Raw genomic sequence first — 18,456 nt, forward strand, 5'->3', positions numbered from 1 at the left:
TATATATTTTTGTTTGCTTTCATTGGCAGGTTTAAATGTCTTGATTAGCTAAGGATATAGTTTATGAACAGCTGTTCTGCAGCTCTATGAGCCAGATGTTAGGGCTGGATAAAAAGGCACCACTAAGAGGACTGTGAAATGAGAGAACACATAGCAGCAACCTCGTGATTTCCTTGTTCATTGTTTCTTCTTTTCCGGAGTCTCATATGCTTCACTTTCTCTCCAATCATTTTGGGTCAGCCGATGCAACTTTGCCTGCACTCTCTACCTGTGATGCTAGAGGCTTCTCCCTATAGGCTGAGTTTGGTAACCCTAACTAAGGGGCTCATAATCGAAATGGAAATACGTCTAAAAACCCGCCTAAATCGGCATTTGGATGATCAAAAAGACAAGTCGTCCAAGTGCTGATAACCAAAATGGGTTTTAGACATATCTAAAAGCAGCTTAGGCCTTTTTACTGCCACTGTATGCCCAGAGCTGAAAGGGACATTTTAGGAGGAATGGTAAGAGCAGGATTTGGACGGGACATGGGCTGACCTAGACTTAGTACTGCAAGTATAACCAAAAGTTTTACGAGGCTACTTGGACGGAACTTATACATAGTAGCTTAGGGCGATCTAAAAACAGATCTAAGTGCCCAGAAGGTATCCAAAGTGACCAGATAACCACTGTAGACACAAAGTACAGTCTCACACATACATTCCCCCAGTGATCACTGACCTCCCGACACTGCCATAAAAATCAGAATAAAAATGTATATACCTGTCTCCAGAACACCAGCACCTGGCATAGGAAAGCCTAGTAGAGCTGCACACAGGCCTCTTAAATAGCCTGGGGATGGGCTAGTGAACCATAGAGAGGAGGACCCATGCCCATAAGCCACTTTAATCACTGCATTCATGTTGGAAAATGTGAGTCCACCCGAAAACCCCCAAACCCTACTGTACTACCATATAGGTGGCACCTGCAGCCATAAGTTCTATTGGGGTTAGAAACATAGAAACATAGAAATAAACGGCAGATAAGGGCCACGGCCCATCTAGTCTGCCCATTGGACCCTCCCCTACCTTTCTCTTTGAATAGATCCCATGTGTCTATCCCATTTGGCCTTAAAATCAGGCACGCTGCTGGCCTCAATCACCTGAAGTGGAAGACTATTCAAGCGATCAACCACCCTTTCAGTGAAAAAGAATTTCCTGGTGTCCCCGTGCAGTTTCCCGCCCCTGATTTTCCACGGATGCCCCCTTGTTTCCGCAGGACCCTTGAAAAAGAAGATATCTTCTTCCAGTTCGATGCGGCCCGTGAGATACTTGAATGTCTCGATCATGTCACCCCTCTCTCTGCGTTCCTCGAGTGAATACAGCTGCAACTTATCCAGCCGTTCCTCGTACGGGAGATCCTTGAGTCCCGAGACCATCCGGGTTGTAGACAGGTGGTTAGAGTAGATTTTGGGGGTCTTACCATGACCTGCAAGGGAGTTGTGGTGAGATGTTTATGTGGCACTCTTTTTATGAAGTTAACAGCAGTGCCCTGTAAGGTGCCCCACTACTCTGTTGCCATGTCTGGGTGGCCAGTCCATCAATTTGCTGGCCTCTGTTATGTCCAAAAGGTCTTGTTGTAGGTGTTTGGGACTTGGACGATTTTTTAGATGAGAATGAGGTATAAAGATAGATGACGTAGTGGTCTGGATGATCAAACGGCTGGACATAGAAAGAGAAGATTCTCGTGAAAAAAATTTTGGATGTATTTTTTGGGAATGGACTTTAGAAGCTGCCGACTTAGGGCGACTAGCATTCTAGGCCCAAAACAGACTTAGACATATTTTTTGATTATGCCCCTCCATGAATTGTTTTTATTTGTTCTCAATCCTGAACTGAAATCATGTCTTGTGTGATAATAATAATAATAATAACAACAGCTTATATACCGCAATACCGTGAAGTTCTATGCGGTTTACAAAGATTAAGCAAAGGTACAAATTGATTGACTTTAAGAGGGGAGGAAGAAAGAGGGTTAATAGGACAGGAAATCCATTTTTGAGGAGAGAGTGATCAATAGAACAAGTTAATCGCTGTAGAGAGGAGAGAGAAGAGAGGATCAGTTGTCTAGATACATCCCCTCGCACGCCCAACTTGTCTACTGCTCCACAGCCGCCGCAGGAGAGAAAAAGAATGATGAGCAGTTTTCACATACTGTGGTGTAGTGGTTATTTCAGTGTCTTGCAAGCTTTACTAGCCGCGGCACACTAAACTGGTGGCCGCGGCTCGAGAGCACCTGGAAGTGGGCAGAGGCCCTCCAGACAGGGCCCTGAGCCATCAGTGGGGGATGCTGAAAAAGAAGAGGCGCGGAGAGGAGAAGAGGCACTGGCGGTGGCTGACGGCCTACAGGATGTGCCTCTCATGTAGGCAGTCAGCCTCCTCTTCCCCGGCATCTCATGGTATACCTGAAATCTCGTGCGGCACACAGTTTGTGATACACTGGGTTAGAGCTACAACCTCAGCAAACCCCACAATGCTCCTTGTGACCCTGGGCAAGTAACTTAATTCTCCACTGCCCCAGATTGTGAGCCCACTGGGACAGATAGGAAAAATGCTTAAAATACCTGTATATAAACCATTTGTGAATGTGGTTGTAAAACTATAAAAAGGTGGTATATAAGTACAAATCCCATTTCCTTACTCTCTATTCAATATTCAGCCATTGGTGCTCAGTGTCTGTGCTCCGGCATTGAAATTCTGGATTTCTGGAGCTGGCAAAAGCTTAGCTGGTAAGTGCAATATTCAGCACTTAAACAGCTATAGGTTACCTCAGAAAGATAGGACTGACTTTTATGCTGTCCATTGTATGCAGTAACCTTGGCTGGTTAAAATGTGAAATATTGGCACTTAACAAGTCAAGTGTTGACTCTGCCCCAAGAATGCCCTCCAAAAGGCCAGTTTTGAGTTAGGTACTAGCCTAGGGTTACCAAAAGAGGACACGTGATCCTGCCCCGTTCTGCCTCAGCCCAAACCCATTCCACACACCCCACCCCAGCCCTATGCAAATCTCATCTCTTCAGGCCAAGTCTGGATCGCCTGATCTCATCAGCTTTTCAAAACCAAGCTATTACTGCAGAGGCTAAGGATTAAAGAGCAGGGAAACTGAAGTGGAGGAGTCGTTTTTGTGGTACCGGCCCGGGCTGGCGTTTCTCGACTGGGGACATGGAATTAGAAGCTGACTGAGAGTGAGGATGACAGGTTTATTTATTTATTTTAAAAAATCTTTGTTCATTTTGAAGCCAAAAATAAGTGCAACATATTATACAATCATATTACACTATAATAGCAGCTAAATTCAAACAAAATTGTAATGTATGACAAATACATATATCCTCTCCCCCCCCACACCTTCATGTTCAAAAATTGCACTGAAATTAAAAATTAAAAAAATATTTTCCAAACCCCCACCTACTCACCCTGGACGTGCATGATCAAGGGGCAAAAACAACAATCACTCTTTGCAAAATTTTGTCAATGGCTCCCAAATATCCAGAAACTTCTTATAATGTTCCTGTTGTATAGCCATAATGCGTTCCATTTTAAAGATGTGACACAGAGACTCCCACCAAAAGGTATAGTTTAATCGATTCCAGTTTTTACAATTCCTTAAAATAAGCTGTATTGCAACCCCTGTCATAATAAAGAGAAGTTTTATTGTGAGATGATATTTGACTTTTAGCTCTCATTAAAGTGCCAAATAGCACAGTGTCATATGTTAGTGCCACTGGATTTTCCAGCACTTTGTTCGCCTGATCCCAAATGGATCTCCAAAATTGAAGTATCAAGGGACAATAATATAATAGATGATCTAACGTCCCAGGTTCAATATGGCAGTGCCAGCATCTATTAGACTTGGAACTATCTAATTTCTGTAATCTAACCAGAGTCCAAAATGCTCTATAGAACAAGAAAAACCATGTTTGTCTCATAGATGCAGACATCGTACATCTCATCCTCCAAGTCCAGATTCGTGGTCATTGAGACGCAGAAATCAGCTGCTTTATCTCAATGCTCCAAATGTCACGAAGACCAGTTTTTGGTTTCTTATTCAAAAATCCAGATATTAATTTATATCACTGAGTGGTCTGGTGACCCAGGAAATCTGTCTGGAAGCACAGGAACGGCAAACTATACTGAGTTTTTCCAATCAGGGAACCCCTCCTGAATGGCCTGCTTCAATTGCAACCACCTATAACTTTGTTTTAGCAATACCAAATGTTTGTTGCAGTCGTGAAAAATCAAGCAGCTTTACGGGTTTATTTATTTATTTTTTTAATTTTCATTTTGCTTTATTTTTGTTGGGCTGGTTTAATTTTGCTATTTTTTTCCAGCTTTTATTTTCAGGATTTTTCTTTGGGGTTCTTTGATATTGAAGTTTTCCCTTCTGTTGTGCCTTTTACATACCTATATTTTTAAATTTATTGTATTATGTTTTCCCTCTTCCTTCTCTTTTATAGGTAAATGTAAGTTTTTATTTACTTCATAGGTACTATAGTTAGAATGTGAGCCCGTTGGGACAGAGAGAGAAATTCAAAGTACATGACTAGATTTTTGGCCATTACATAAGTCTTAATTGTTTTGTAAACTGCCTAGAATTCTTTGGAAAATTTAGTGGTATATAAGTCACCACATTAATTAAAAGTTAAAAAAAGGGAAAGGGATAATTCTATTTAATATGAAGAATTGTAGAATTTCAAGTGATATATTTAAGTTAAAATGGTTGATACCTTTTGATGCACTTGATGTAAGTTATAAAAATGAATAAAGAATTACAACCCCCCCCCAAATACCCTAACATGGCTTGATAAAAGAGGACAATAATGATTAAATAATCTCAAAAACAAACTTCTCGAGTGCATGATTTAAAGGTGAATATCTTTCTGTATTATATTATTGTATACTTCTTTGATTCCTTCAATAAAATATAAATTAAAGGTGTGTCTTATATACGCTCCTCCCCCCCCTTCCCTTCCATCCAATAGTGCTGGTATGCCTATGATTGTCACAACAACTTAGCATTTGCTGGTAGTTCTCCGCCCCTCCTATCCATCCATGCCTCTTTCTGTGAACTATTTATGCGCATGGGCCGATCGCTATCACTAGCGAATGATCTCATGAAAATTTGGCGACCCTCCGCAAACCTCATTTACATGTGTGGTTCTTTGAGAATGGCTCATCTTTTTTGAATCATTAGATTTGCGGCCGCTACAGTGACCTATCGAATTTTACCGGTGATATTAGAGAATCTGGTCCTAATATTAGGATGCAAATTTGGATTATCTACAGCCACTACGGCTCCTTGTGACTCTGGGCAAGTCAGTTAAACTATAGATAAGACTCTTTATTTAAAACTGCAAACATAGAAGTCCTTAAAAATACCCAACATGGGTCACGTTTCGCCCTTTAATGGGCTACATCAGGGGTAATGTACTAAAAATAATATAATAATTAAAAAACATACAAATATAGGCCCCTTTTATCAAACTGTGTTAGGGGTTTTTTTTTGCCGGCCACTGCAGTAAAAGCTCTGACTCTCATAGGAATTTTATGAGCGTTGGAGCTTTTACCGCTGTGGCCAGTGATAAAAAAACCCCCTAAAGTGACTTGATAAAAGGGGGCCATAATGTAACAAATGTTATAAAAATAAAGGAATCCATATAAAAATCTTACATGTACAAACAATGAATAGACTGTAAGACATCCATATAAACATGCATAATGTAGTGGAATTGGTGTACTCAAATAGAACAACAAAAGCCTATTGTGAAAATATGAGACTTTATAATAAAATTGAATAATAAATAGCTAATAAAAGTGGATTATAATAAAAGTAATAATAATATCTTTATGATATTTTGCCTAATCATGGGGTTGCTTGGCAGGCCCAAATTGTAATTCAATTTATATCTCTGAAACCATTTTTTATAGTCGATAATATGTGCGTGGCTAATAAGTGACAAATGTAATTTTTTAACGTTTCTTTACAAGTTTCAGGTTTTATTTAAAATTTGATAAATCGCTTAATCAGATTGCAAAGCGATGAACATTGATAAAAAAAATTTTTTACAACATTAAAGGGGACCAGATATCAAACGTACAAAAGATAACACAGGACGAACAGAACCAAAAACGAAAGAAGGGGAGGAAATACAATATTAGATAGGGAAGAAGACGAAGAACAGCAGGAAGGGTAAGGAGAAAACAAAGAAAATGGAGAGAATAGAAGGAAGACGACCTCTGCAAGAAGAAGACACATCAAATGTAATGAAGATGGCCCAACTAACCGAGCTAAAGATCAAAGGCATCTTTAAAAAGGAAACATTTTGGGCTCCTTTTACGAAGGTGCGCTAGTCGTTTTTAGCGCACGCAGGAAATTACCGTGTGCTATACCGCATGCTAAATATCTAGAACTAACGCCAGCTCGATGCTGGCGTTAAGGTCTAGCGCGCGCTATTCCACGCGTTAAAGCCCTAGCGCACCTTCGTAAAAGCAGCCCTTAAATCTATCCAGTGAGTGTTCTTCTCTTAAATGGATTGGGAGAGAATTCCACGTTTGTGGTGCCGTGACTGAGAAGAGGTATCCCTTTAACGCCACTGGAATTCATTGTTAGTGAAATGCTTATTTATTTAGGGCTCTTTTTACTAAAACTGTGGAAAAGTTTATTGCAGTGGGCCAGCGAGGTAAATGCTCCGACGCTCATTCTATTCCTACGAGCGTCAGAGCATTTACTTCGCTGCCCTGCGGTAAGAAGCTCTTCTGCAGGTTAGCAAAACACAGCGTTAATTTCTTATATACTCTTTGCTACCCTGAAAGCAAACGAAACAGTGTCCATTCAGATACAGCAGATCATTTTTCTGTCTTTTGATGACCTTAACCTAGGGTTACCAGATTTTCCCGAAGGAAAATCCGGACCCATGGCCACGCCCTCAGGCCCGCCTAGTTGTGCCCCGTTCCGCCTGTGTCACGTCCCGTTCTGCCCCCAGCCCAGACGGCATCTGCGCGTGCAAAGACGCAACATAATAACATAAGGCGCACATGCACGTGACATCACCGCATTGCATCCATGTGTGTACGGATGCCCCTTCCCGACGCAATTTTGACAGGAAACTTTTCAAAATCCGGACAAAGTGCCGGACCCCCGGACATGTCCTCAAAAAGGAGGACATGTCCAGGGAAATCCGGGTGTCTGGTAACCCTACCGTAACCTACCATGCAAGATGCAAAGGTTCAGCTACACGGTATGCTTGTTCCCTTTCTTAAACAGTGCTCTCTGGCTTTTTTCTGTCAAGAACTGCAAATAAAACCTGGCACATTCACGCATATACATGCAGAGATAATCTTTGATTATTGCTCCCTTTTCTTCTTCTTCTTTTTTTTTTAATATCTTTATTCATTTTTAACACTTTCATTAAGTGAATACAAGAAAAATTCATTTTACACTTTATACATCCCTTAAAATCCTTAAAATATATAAATAGATCAACACATTTTCCCATCAAAAATTATTACCGTATTTGCCGGCGTATAAGACGACCCCCCAACTTTTACAGTTAAAATATAGAGTTTGTTATATACTCGCCGTATAAGACTACCCCTTCTTCCGCACACCTCTCCTTCTAACTCCCTTCAAGTCCAGTAACAGATCTCCCTTTTCCAGCACCTTCCCTGCCTCCTACAGTGGCTTCCTCCCCTTCCAGCAGCTCTCCGTACTTGCCTGCAGGAAGTTGCCGGTAAATCACTGCCCTGGCAAATTGGAGAGCTGGTGGGAGGGGAGACAGCCACTGTGAAGGCTCCCCAGGATCTTGTTCGCACACGCTGACCATCTCCCTCCACCTGCACCTGAATCTGCAGCTCTCTCCGGTCTAATCGCAACTTCCCCGCGGCCCTCTTCAGCAACTTGTTTCAACTTCCTGTTTCCGAACAGGCAAGACTCAGAGAGGGAAGGCCCCGACGTTGGCAGCCTATCTTGATCGCCTGAGGCTGGGAGGAACAATAATCAACAGGAACCGCAATCGGCAGGAAATTTAACTGCCGACTTGATCTCGACGGTCCTGCGCGGACCGGCAGAAATTTTCTGCGGACCGGCGGTTGAAGAACTGTGTGTTAGGGCATGTAAAGTAAGGGCATGTAAACAGTACCCGGCGTATAAGACGACCCCCGACTTTGGGGAGGATTTTAAGGTACTGAAAAGTTGTCTTATACGCCGGCAAATACGGTATATAGTTATTAATGAAATATATTCATATCCTTCGGAAAGTGCAATTTTCTTCAATTCCAAAACATCTGTCAGAACATGGAGCACGTTTGCTGTGTTTTGAAAGCGGGCCTTATATCTGCTCTCAGTTTTTGGGTTTCCATTTCTCTCTGGTGAGCATTGAAACCAGGCATTGTACTCGACAAAAAAAAAAATAAATCGGAGAATGTGTATCCAAGATTCCTGCTGGAAAGTTGCATGTTCTCCACATGATAGGAGACAGTTCCAGGCAATGCTGGGGCATCTCAGAAACTTTTGATCTTCTGGCACAGTTGTACTTTTTTCCTCTGGTTTGTGAGAGGTGTTAAAGACACTGGAATAACTTCCTCCTTGAGCCGTCCCACTGATTTTCTTGTAATTACATTTTGCAGCCTGGGTATTGGAACAGCTGTAAAAACATCCAGTTGAAGTGACTGAGGCCTTTGTAGATTTTTTAGTCAATGTTTGTATTTCACTGTTCAGATTTAAAAATGTCAAATCAAAGGGAGTCTATATTTTACAAACCTGACACTGTAGGCATTGCATAGGCTTGATATTTACGGTACTTCAGTTCTGTAAACACATTAATTCCATTTGAGTTTAAAGTATAAACCTACATGGTTGTACTTTTAAAGCACAAATGTTCTTCCCATAAGTATTGCATTTAGACAGAATCAAAGATATTTATTTAGTTAATTTAATTACACCTGATAAAAGATGTGATTAATCGAATCAGACACATAAAGCAAATGCATATTAAAGATGAGATTAAAATATAGAATAAACAGTGCACAGATATATACAAACATGGACATTGGGAGTTATTTTATTTGAACTGAAATTTGAAATTATCAACAAAAATCTTTGAGTTTGAAAAGCACATGACAAAGGAGCCTTCTTACTAAGCTGAGTTATGAAGCTAGCATGGGTTTACTGCGCTTCAGATGTTTGCATGGACCTAAGCAAATATTTAATGCATGCTAAAATAGCCTATATGGTAAAAATTCACTTGCAAATTACAAGCAGGGACAGTGAGTGGGCGTGGCAGGGGTATAGCAGAAGAGTGACTGTTGTCAACAGTTAGCATATGGTGCAGTGTCACACGTTGTCATGACTGCCAATAGGGCGGCTCCATGTATATGCTCCACCATCTCAAGTAAGTGCAGCTGTCCTATTGGCAGTCTGGTAGCATAGCCACAGCCCTGACAGCAAGGCTTTCCAATATATCCTCAGAGGCAACAGAACATCTTTTTGGTTGGAGGGGCCAAAACAATCAATCTCTGGCTCCTCCCCCAAGTTCTCTAGTTGAGCAAGATATTGATGAGACTATATATGCCCCCGTGGCCCACCTCTTTCCATTGCCTATGACCCTAATCTGATTTACCCTCCCCCCATCTCATACCTCCCTGCTCCAATCCACCTAGCTCTCTGATCTGATCCCCCTGATCACATCATAATCCTCCAATCTCCCAACCCCTCTGCTCTAAATCCTTTGATAAAATCCTCCCTCAAAGCAAAGGTCTTCCCATATATGCACAGCTGAATCCTCCCTACTTCTCCACAGATCCTACCCATCACCCTCAGGACTTAACCAGAGTTGATCCCTGGTAGTGTAGTAGTCCTGAGTGAGAGCAATCCTCCTTTGCTCCTGCCCCATCTGACTCTAGATTCTAAAATAGTGCCGATAACTCTTAAGGTTACCAGATTTCCTCTTTAATAAGAGAGGACACCTGGCCCCCACCTCGCTCTGCCCCCAGCCCTAACTCCACTATGTCCTCCCCCACAGCTCCACCCCCACATGAACCGCTTGTCTTCTTTCCTGAGTTCGGAGCTGCCTCTGTTCATGTGCGGACGTTGACGTGATGACGTCACATGCATGTGTTTTACCACTTGGGATCAAACTAGGTCCTTGGGACCTGGGTTGGCCACTATTGGAATCAGGACCCTGGGCTTGATGAACCTTCGGCCTGTCCCAGTATGGCGATTCTTATGTTCTTGTGTTCTTATTGGCACCAAATATACCAATCTTTGTGGGACCTGGAAGTTATCCAAGTGCTGCCAAAATTCAGTGCTGGCTTCCCAGTAACTAACCAGGCATAGGGGTCCTTTTACTAAGGCGCGCCGGCCATTTTAACGCAGGCTAAATATTAGTGCATGCTAAACGCTAACATGTTCATTATATTCTATAGACGCATTGGCGTTTAGCGCGTGCTAATATTTAGCATGCGTTAAAACGTGCCTTAGTAAAAGGACCCCATAGTTAGGACCAGTGCATTTTTTCTAGCAAAAAAAGTTGCTGGTAATCAAATACCAGGCCATTCATCAGGAGTAGGGTGATCACCGAGGGATATACCCCATTGCAGCCAGGGCCCCCTCCACCCCCCCGAAACCGGCCACAGAATCCGTAAAAAAACAACATTGAATGTGCAGAACCTGAGCGCTTGAATTAATACTTGGGGGTCCGTGGGCCATTTTTATCAATGAATAGAAAGTGAGCCCACCAGGACAGACAGGGAAAAATGCTTGAGTACCTGAATGAATTTGTGTAAACTGTTCTGGGTAGAACAGTATAGAAAGCTGAATAAATAAATGGATGATGCCTCTGATTCATGGCAACATGCACAGTGAGGAATCCACCCTGAGATGTTTCACGGCAGAGTACAGGAGTGATTTGCAAATTGCCTTTTCCTATGTGGTTCCACTGTGTTGCTTGTGCCCAACAGTTTTTTTTTTAATTTTTTATCCACCCTGGTTTTGACTGATCAGCACTATTTAACCCAATAAAGGCCTTTCCTATCGGGTTCAGTATCACTGACCTCCCCCCTCCCCCAATGCCATGCTACTGAGCAGTGTGAGCTAAATGCCAAGCTGCCCATTCTATTTCTACGGGCAACTTGGCATTTTTGCTCACACTGCTCAGCATGGATTTTGCTGGGAAGTAAAGGACGTTGTGGGTGGAGTGCCACAGGGATCTGTCCTTGGGCCAGCTCTTTTTAACATCTATGTGAGTAACATTGCAGAAGGTCTGCCTGTCAAATGTTGTCTTGGCGGATGATACTAAACTCTGAAATAGGGTAGACACTCTGGAGGGCGTAGATAATATGAGGCAATATCTAGCAAAGCTTGAAGAATGGTCAAGAAATTGGCATCTAAGATTTAATGCTAAAAAATGCAGGGTCATTCACTTGGGCTGAAAATATCCAAGAGATCTGTATAGTATTGGGTGAGGGGTAAAGTACTACTGTGCACTTGGGGTGATTGTGTCTGATGATCTCAAGGTGACAAAATAGGTAGTAAAGGTGACAGATGCTTAGGTGCATAAGGAGGGGAATGGCCATTAGGAAAAGGGAGGTCGCTGATGAGGCCCCATTTGTAATACTGTGTGCAATTCTGGAGACTGGATTTGCAAAAAGATATAAATAGGATGGAGTCGGACCAGAGGGCTACTACAAAACTGGTTAGTGGCCTTTGTCACAAAGCAAATGGAGACAAACTTATAGACCTCAATATGTATACTCTGGAAGAACGGCTGGAGAAAGGGGATATGATGGAGACATTTAAATATCTCTGAGCATTAATGTACAGGAAGTGAGTCTTTTTCAAATGAAGGAAAACTCTGGAATGAGAGGGCATAGAATGAAGTTAAGAGGTGATAGGGTCAGGAGTAATCCAAGGAAATACTTTTTCCAGAAGAAGTAGTAGATGCGTGGAATAGTCTCCTGGTAGAGGTGGTGGAGACAGAGACTGTGTCTGAATTCAAGAAGGCATGGGATGGGTACATGGAGATAGTTAATGCTGCATATGGGCTGACTGGATGTGCCATTTGCCCTTTATCTGTAGTCATGTTTCTATGTTTCTGTCTTTCCAGTGTTGCAGAATGAGTTTGATGGCTAAGTATGGCCCTCTTTAACTAAGTTGTGGTACAAGTATCTACTGTGGCCCGGGGTGCTAAATGCTCTGACACTCATAGGAATTGTATGAGTGTCAGAGCAGCGCCAGAACATTTAACGTTCCGGAATACGATAGAAACCTCTACCGTGGCTTTGTAATGGTGGTGGTGGTGGGTGTATATCAGAAAAGGTAACAGAAATGCCTTATGTTGCAAACAGAGCTCTCTCACTCATTCCAGATTTAAAGTACGTGAGTTGGAGAGGGGAAGGGGGTAACAGAAGGAATGACATTCAGATGTTTATCTGGTGCCTTGTTGAAACTACCAGTTTAGTACAAGCAATATAATTGGCTTTGGCTTTAACAATATAGATGCTGCAGAGCCCCAAGTATTCATAAAAGCTGGAAAGAGGGAGAGAGACACAACTTGTTGGAGTGAATCACCCTTCATCCAAGGTGCTACAAAATAATGGTTTTATTAAAACAAATATGGCCTTAACGAGACCTCAAAGTAAACGTGTTAAGAGCAGAAAAATGCAAAACCAAAAGTGTAAAAACATGCTTGCTGTTCCTTCACTTTCTTGACATTGTGTTTGTAATGTGTCTTTGCTGGTCAGGTAAGGCAGTGCAAACTCCTCTTCTTGACGGAGCATTCACTCTGCAGCTCCACAATATCTCTTTTCTTATCTCTCCCTATACTCCTCCTCGGGAACTCCACTCATTGGGTAAGTCTCTCCTATCTGTACTCTTCTACTTTACTGCCAACTCCTGGCTATGTCTCTTCTCTCTTGCTCCACTTTCCATCTGGAACAGACTGCCTGAGTCTGTATGTCAAGCTCTATTTCTGGTAGTATTCAAATCTAGGCTAAAAGCCCACTTTTTCGAGATTGCTTTTAACTCTTGCACTGAATATTGGCCAGAAAGTTTCTCCGGGGCCGGGGTAGGGGAAGAGATAATACATTACATTACATTACATTAGGGATTTCTATTCCGCCATTACCTTGTGGTTCAAGGCGGCTTACAAAAGATTTATAAACAGGGTTACTATGGGAGAACAATTGATTTGCTAGAGTGGTAAAGAGTAGATCTTTTGATATTTCTTTGGTAGTTAAGAGTAGATCTTTTGATATTTCTTTGGTAGTTAAGAACAGGAGGCTTAACAGAAGATTTATAAACTGTGGTTTCAATGGGAGCACAATTGTCATTGCTATGATAGTAAAGGATAGATCCTTTGTCTATTTTAGTGATTTTGAGAGTACTTGAGGTAAGGGCTGTTTCAGGAATTTCTTGAAAAGTATAGTTTTTAGTTCTTTTCTGAATGTCTTGTAGTCTGGGGTGGACATCAGAAGGTTGGAGATCTGGTTGTCTAGTCTTGCTGCTTGAGTAGCTAGGAGGCCGTCGTGTAGTTTTGATCTTTTTACTTCTTTGATCCGGGGGGGGGGGGGGGAGGAGGGTATGAATGGGGAATGCGTTTTTCTTTGTCTAGTTGTGGATCAAGCTGGGATGAGGCGGTTGTTCAGGTAGGACGGGCTGTCTCCGTTAAGTGTTTTAAATAGCATGCAGTAGAATTTTAATTGTATTCTTTCTTGGATTGGTAGCCAATGTGAGTTGATGTAGGCAGAAAGGTGAGGATGGGCAGACTGGATGGGCCTTATGGTTCCTATTTATTTATTTCTCGGTACTTTCTATACTGCCTTAAACTGCCACAAAATGTTCAAGTGTTGATTTCCAAAACTAGAAATTTGGACGACTTGTAGGTTGTTCATCCTCCACAGCATCTAAATCTGAAAGGGACAGGAAAGAGGTATATTATGAGGGGGCTTTGGGGTGGGTTAGACTTGGACATTTTGTTGTGATAATCAAACTTTTGCAAGATGACCTAGAAAGGACTTAGACGTTTTTGCCTAGATCCGTTTTAGAAGCATCAAGAGCCATAAAGGGACCCAAACTGACTAAATGACCACTGGAGGTATTAATTAATAACCTCCCTACTTTCCCCCAGTGATCACTGACCCCCCTCACACACCCCACATTTTTTAATAAAACAGTACATACCTGTCTGTAGAACAGCAGCACCTGGGAAATCCTTGGAGAGCGTACCATACCATACCTTACAATTTCTTCCATCCCGCAAATTTCTTCTAGGATTCATTGCGGTTTACAATATAACTACAAAGACAGTTGGTTGAAGTTATTGCTTGGATCATAAATGAGTGTGCCTCGTGTGGATTACAAATAGAAGAGATATGTTTTTAGCATTTTCCTGAAATTGTAATAGGTGGGGAACTGATGTAAACTTAAAGGTAAGCTATTCCTGACTTTGGGTTCCTTAAATTCAAATGTAGACTCAAATAACTTTTTTTGTTGAATCTGCTGGGAAGAAGGGAAGGCCAGTTTGAGGCCTAGAGTGCTCCCAGATATACGCAGCATTGTACAGAGTCACAAAGGAGACAGTCCCTGCTTGAATGAGCTTACAATCTAAACAATAAAGACAGACAAACAGGATGTCAGGGGAGGGGTGACAGTTAGAGGGGATGGTTAAACTGCTGGCTAGGGTGGTGAGCAGAGGGGAGTAGGGTTATGATTTAGAGGCAGCTTTTAAACAAAGGAAGGGGGAGTGGTGGATGGACAAAGGTAGTTTATTCAGGGATACGGATGGCGAGATGAAAGGAACAAAGTCTGGAATTGGAAGTGGAGGAGAAGAGTGCAGATAAAAGCAATTTGTCTGAGGAATAGAGTTCTCAGAAAGGAAAGATACTGGGGGAGAGGGGCTGCAGAATTAAACACACCTGTAGGCAGTGACTTAGTAAGGAGTTGGTGGGATGCCCCAGGTGCCATCAGGTTCGGGGTGCCGGCACACCTCCTCCTCTCCATCCCACCCCCTTCCTACTCCTTCCCCTGCCGCACATGTGCCCCTTCCTTTCCCTGTACCTTTTTAACTTTGGTACAAGCAGCCACCGATTTGCTGCCCGTGTCGGCTTTGGCGCTCTCTCTGACATCACTTCCAAGACCCACGCCTGGGAGGTGACGTCAAAGAGAGCGCCGAAGCTGACGTGGGCAGTAAGTTGGTGGCTGCCCGCGCCAAAGTTAAAAAGGTGTAGGGAGCAGAACAGGGGAGGGGCGCCACTCACTCTCACTATGTCACTGCCTGTAGGTAAGTAATGGGCATTTTAATTGCATGTGAAGGTGGATCGGAAGCCAGTGAAGTGATTTGAGCAGTGGGATGAGGTGAGCATAGCAAGCTTGTCAGAGGACAGGTCGTGAAGCAGAATTCTGAACAGATTGCGGGGGGGAGAGGGGGGAGAATAGGTGGTTCAGCAGGAGACCTGTTAGAAGTAGATTGCAGTAGTCTATTTATTTATTTTATTTAAAAATTTAAACAATGCTCCTCCAAGATTCACGGGGGTTCCGTTCCAGGAATCCCCGCGAATCTCGAAAAACCGCAAATATGGTTTTTCATGGGGCAGCCTGAAGAGGGCAGCAGGAGAGCAGCCGGAGCGCAGCGAGTGCAGAAAATCACTCGCGGTTCGCTCCAACCGCCTCTTTCTGCACAAAGTCGGGTCTTATCCAATCAGGAGCTGCGTGTCAAAGCAGCTCCTGATTGGATAAGGCCCGACTTCGTGCAGGAAGAGGCGGTCGGAGCGAACCGCGAGTGATTTCCTGCACTCACGGCGCTCCGGCTGCTCTCTCCTGCTGCCCTCTCCTTGTCGGCGGTTCGCGGTCCGAAAATACCGCGAATGACTGGGACCGTGAGCCGCCGACCGCGAACAACCGGGGAACCACTGTATACTGCATAAAAACTATGCGGTTTACAAAATTACATGCATACATATTTAAGAAATGCTAAACATTAACTATCAGTATCTTTATTAAAATCTTCTTTTAAATTCATCCTACAAGATGGAAACACAAAAGCCCATAAAATCATTTACAGGACAGGAAGGCATTAACAGAGAATAGCACTCTCTAAAACTGAAAGGGGATAGATTCCGTACGAACATAAGGAAGTTCTTCTTCTCCCAGAGAGTGGTAGAAAACTGGAATGCTGTTCCGGAGTCTTTCATAGGGGAAAACACCCTTCAGGGATTCAAGACAAAGTTAGACAAGTTCCTGCTGAACCAGAATGTACACAGGTAGGACTAGTCTCAGTTAGGGCGCTGGTCTTTGACCAGAGGGCCGCCACGTGATCGGACTGCTGGGCACGATGGACCACTGGTCTGACCCAGCAGCAGCAATTCTTATGTTCTTATGTTCATGAAGGCATTGACAAATAATTGCGTTTTCAACATTTTCTTAAAGTTCAGTCTCCCATCACAGAATTGCAGAATACCTGCGCATTCCAGAGCTTGGCGCCAGCTACAGACAGCATTGTTGCCCCAATCTTAACATGAGAGACTAACATCTTACCCTTCAAACTCAGTTTCATAATATTTTCAGATCTCAGACATTTTCTGGGTTGATAGATTTTTTTAAAAAACCCTTTAGTGCCATTGGAGAAACGTGATATAAAATTTGCTGTATGACTGAAAGAATCTTAAACTGTACTCTCTGCTGCAAATATTTCAGCGCTGGGGTTATATGAGTCATTCTTGAAACCCCAGTAATCAATCTTGCAGCAGAGTTAATTAACATCTGCAGTGTCCTCATCTTCACTTTAGTAACTCCCAAATAAAGAGAATTGCAATAGTCCACTCTACTCAGGGCAGGATTAACCAATAGGCCAAGTAGGCATGTGCCTAGGGCCCAAAATGGTCAGGGGGGCCCGATGAAGGAGGGCATCAACATTGTTTTTTCCAAACGGCAATGGGCCCCTCTAGCATCAATCGGCAACATGGCCCCCCCCCCGATCGGCAACGCAGGCCCCCCACCGATCGGCAATGCAGCCCCCTTCATTGACGGAAAGTAAGACAAGCAAGCAACGCGGGTAAGAAAGGCAACGGGAACTGTAATTGTGCAAGCGGTGCTGCTTGCCCAAAGCTTCCCTCTGACGCAGCTTCCTGTTTCCGCCTGGGCGCATGGTGGGGTGGGGCGGGGCAGGGGGCCCAGTGTACTTGTGTGTCTAGGGGCCCTCGACGAATTAATCCTGCCCTGACTCTACTTAGTATTATGAGAGTGTGGACAAGGGTTTGGGTAGTGTGCATAGAGAGGAAGGGGCAAATTGTGGTGATGTTGTAGAGATAGAAGCAATAGGCCTTAGCAGTCTGTTGGATGTGGGTAGGAAATGAGAGGCTGGAGTTGAAGATGACTCCGAGTAGAGGAGACAGGAACAGTCTTATTTACAGAGATGGAGAATGGAGGGAGAGGCGCAGAGGGTTTAGGTTAACTAGTTAAGTGCCGCTGAATATCAGCAGGTTGCCTCAAACAAGCAGTTTAACTGCTCAGGCCAAAAAAGTAGGGGCAGAGGGGCCAGTGACTTGAGAGTTAATTGGTGGGGCAAAGCTAAGGTTTTGCCTTGGGCACCTAATGCTTGTATACCAGCCCTGTGTTTGCTGTATGCAAATCTGCCCTGCCCCACTCCCCAGTCCTGCCCCACCCAAACCTCGTCTCATTTCCCCTGAGCTCGGGGCCGTGTCCAGAGAGCCTCCGAGCATGTGCAGATGCCGATGCCATGACGTCGCACATACGTGTGCATGCACACGATGTCATCACGCCGACATCTGCGCCTGTTCGGAGGCCCTCCAGACATGACCTCGAGCTCAGGGAAAATGAGACGAGATTCGTGTGTGTGTGGGGGGGGGGGGCAGAGAGGAGGAGAGGCGCCGACCCTGTAACCCCTTGCGGTGGCACAATCGGAATTTTGCCCCAGCACACTAGTGTGCCATGGCACACAGTTTGCGATTCACTGTTCTAACCAAATATATGACAAATCCTAGCACAGTGGTCTCAAACACAAACCCTTTGCAGGGCCACATTTTGGATTTGTAAGTACTTGGAGGGCCTCAGAAGAAAATAGTTAATGTCTTATTAAAGAAATGACAATCTTGCATGAGGTAAAACTCTTGATAGTTTATAAATCTTTCCATGTGGCTAAATCTTAATAATAATATTGTAATTTATAGCTAAAGAGATATATGATCAAGAAACTGTTTTATTTTACTTTTGTGATTATGATAAACATACCGAGGGCCTCAAAATAGTACCTGGCGGTCCGCATGTGATAATTATTCTGTGCATCTAAAACCTTCCCCCTCTCCTCACCTCTGTAGTATTTCTGCTTGCACACACATAAGCCATTTTTCCTTTGGGAACCAAGAGAGTTATCGCCCTTACTTGTAGCCACATGCCTTAGGTAACAGT

At 43.3% G+C, this 18,456-nt stretch overlaps 1 protein-coding gene across 2 annotated transcripts in view; it reads left to right on the forward strand.

The window, feature by feature from the left end:
* The window catches only part of ARHGAP24 (Rho GTPase activating protein 24), an 833,428-nt gene that overhangs the window by 142,488 nt on the left and 672,484 nt on the right, over nt 1-18,456 (forward strand). The gene's annotated exons all lie outside the window — the stretch shown is intronic.

This window comes from Geotrypetes seraphini, chromosome 1, assembly GCF_902459505.1.
Source record: "Geotrypetes seraphini chromosome 1, aGeoSer1.1, whole genome shotgun sequence".
Lineage (NCBI taxonomy): Eukaryota > Metazoa > Chordata > Amphibia > Gymnophiona > Dermophiidae > Geotrypetes > Geotrypetes seraphini.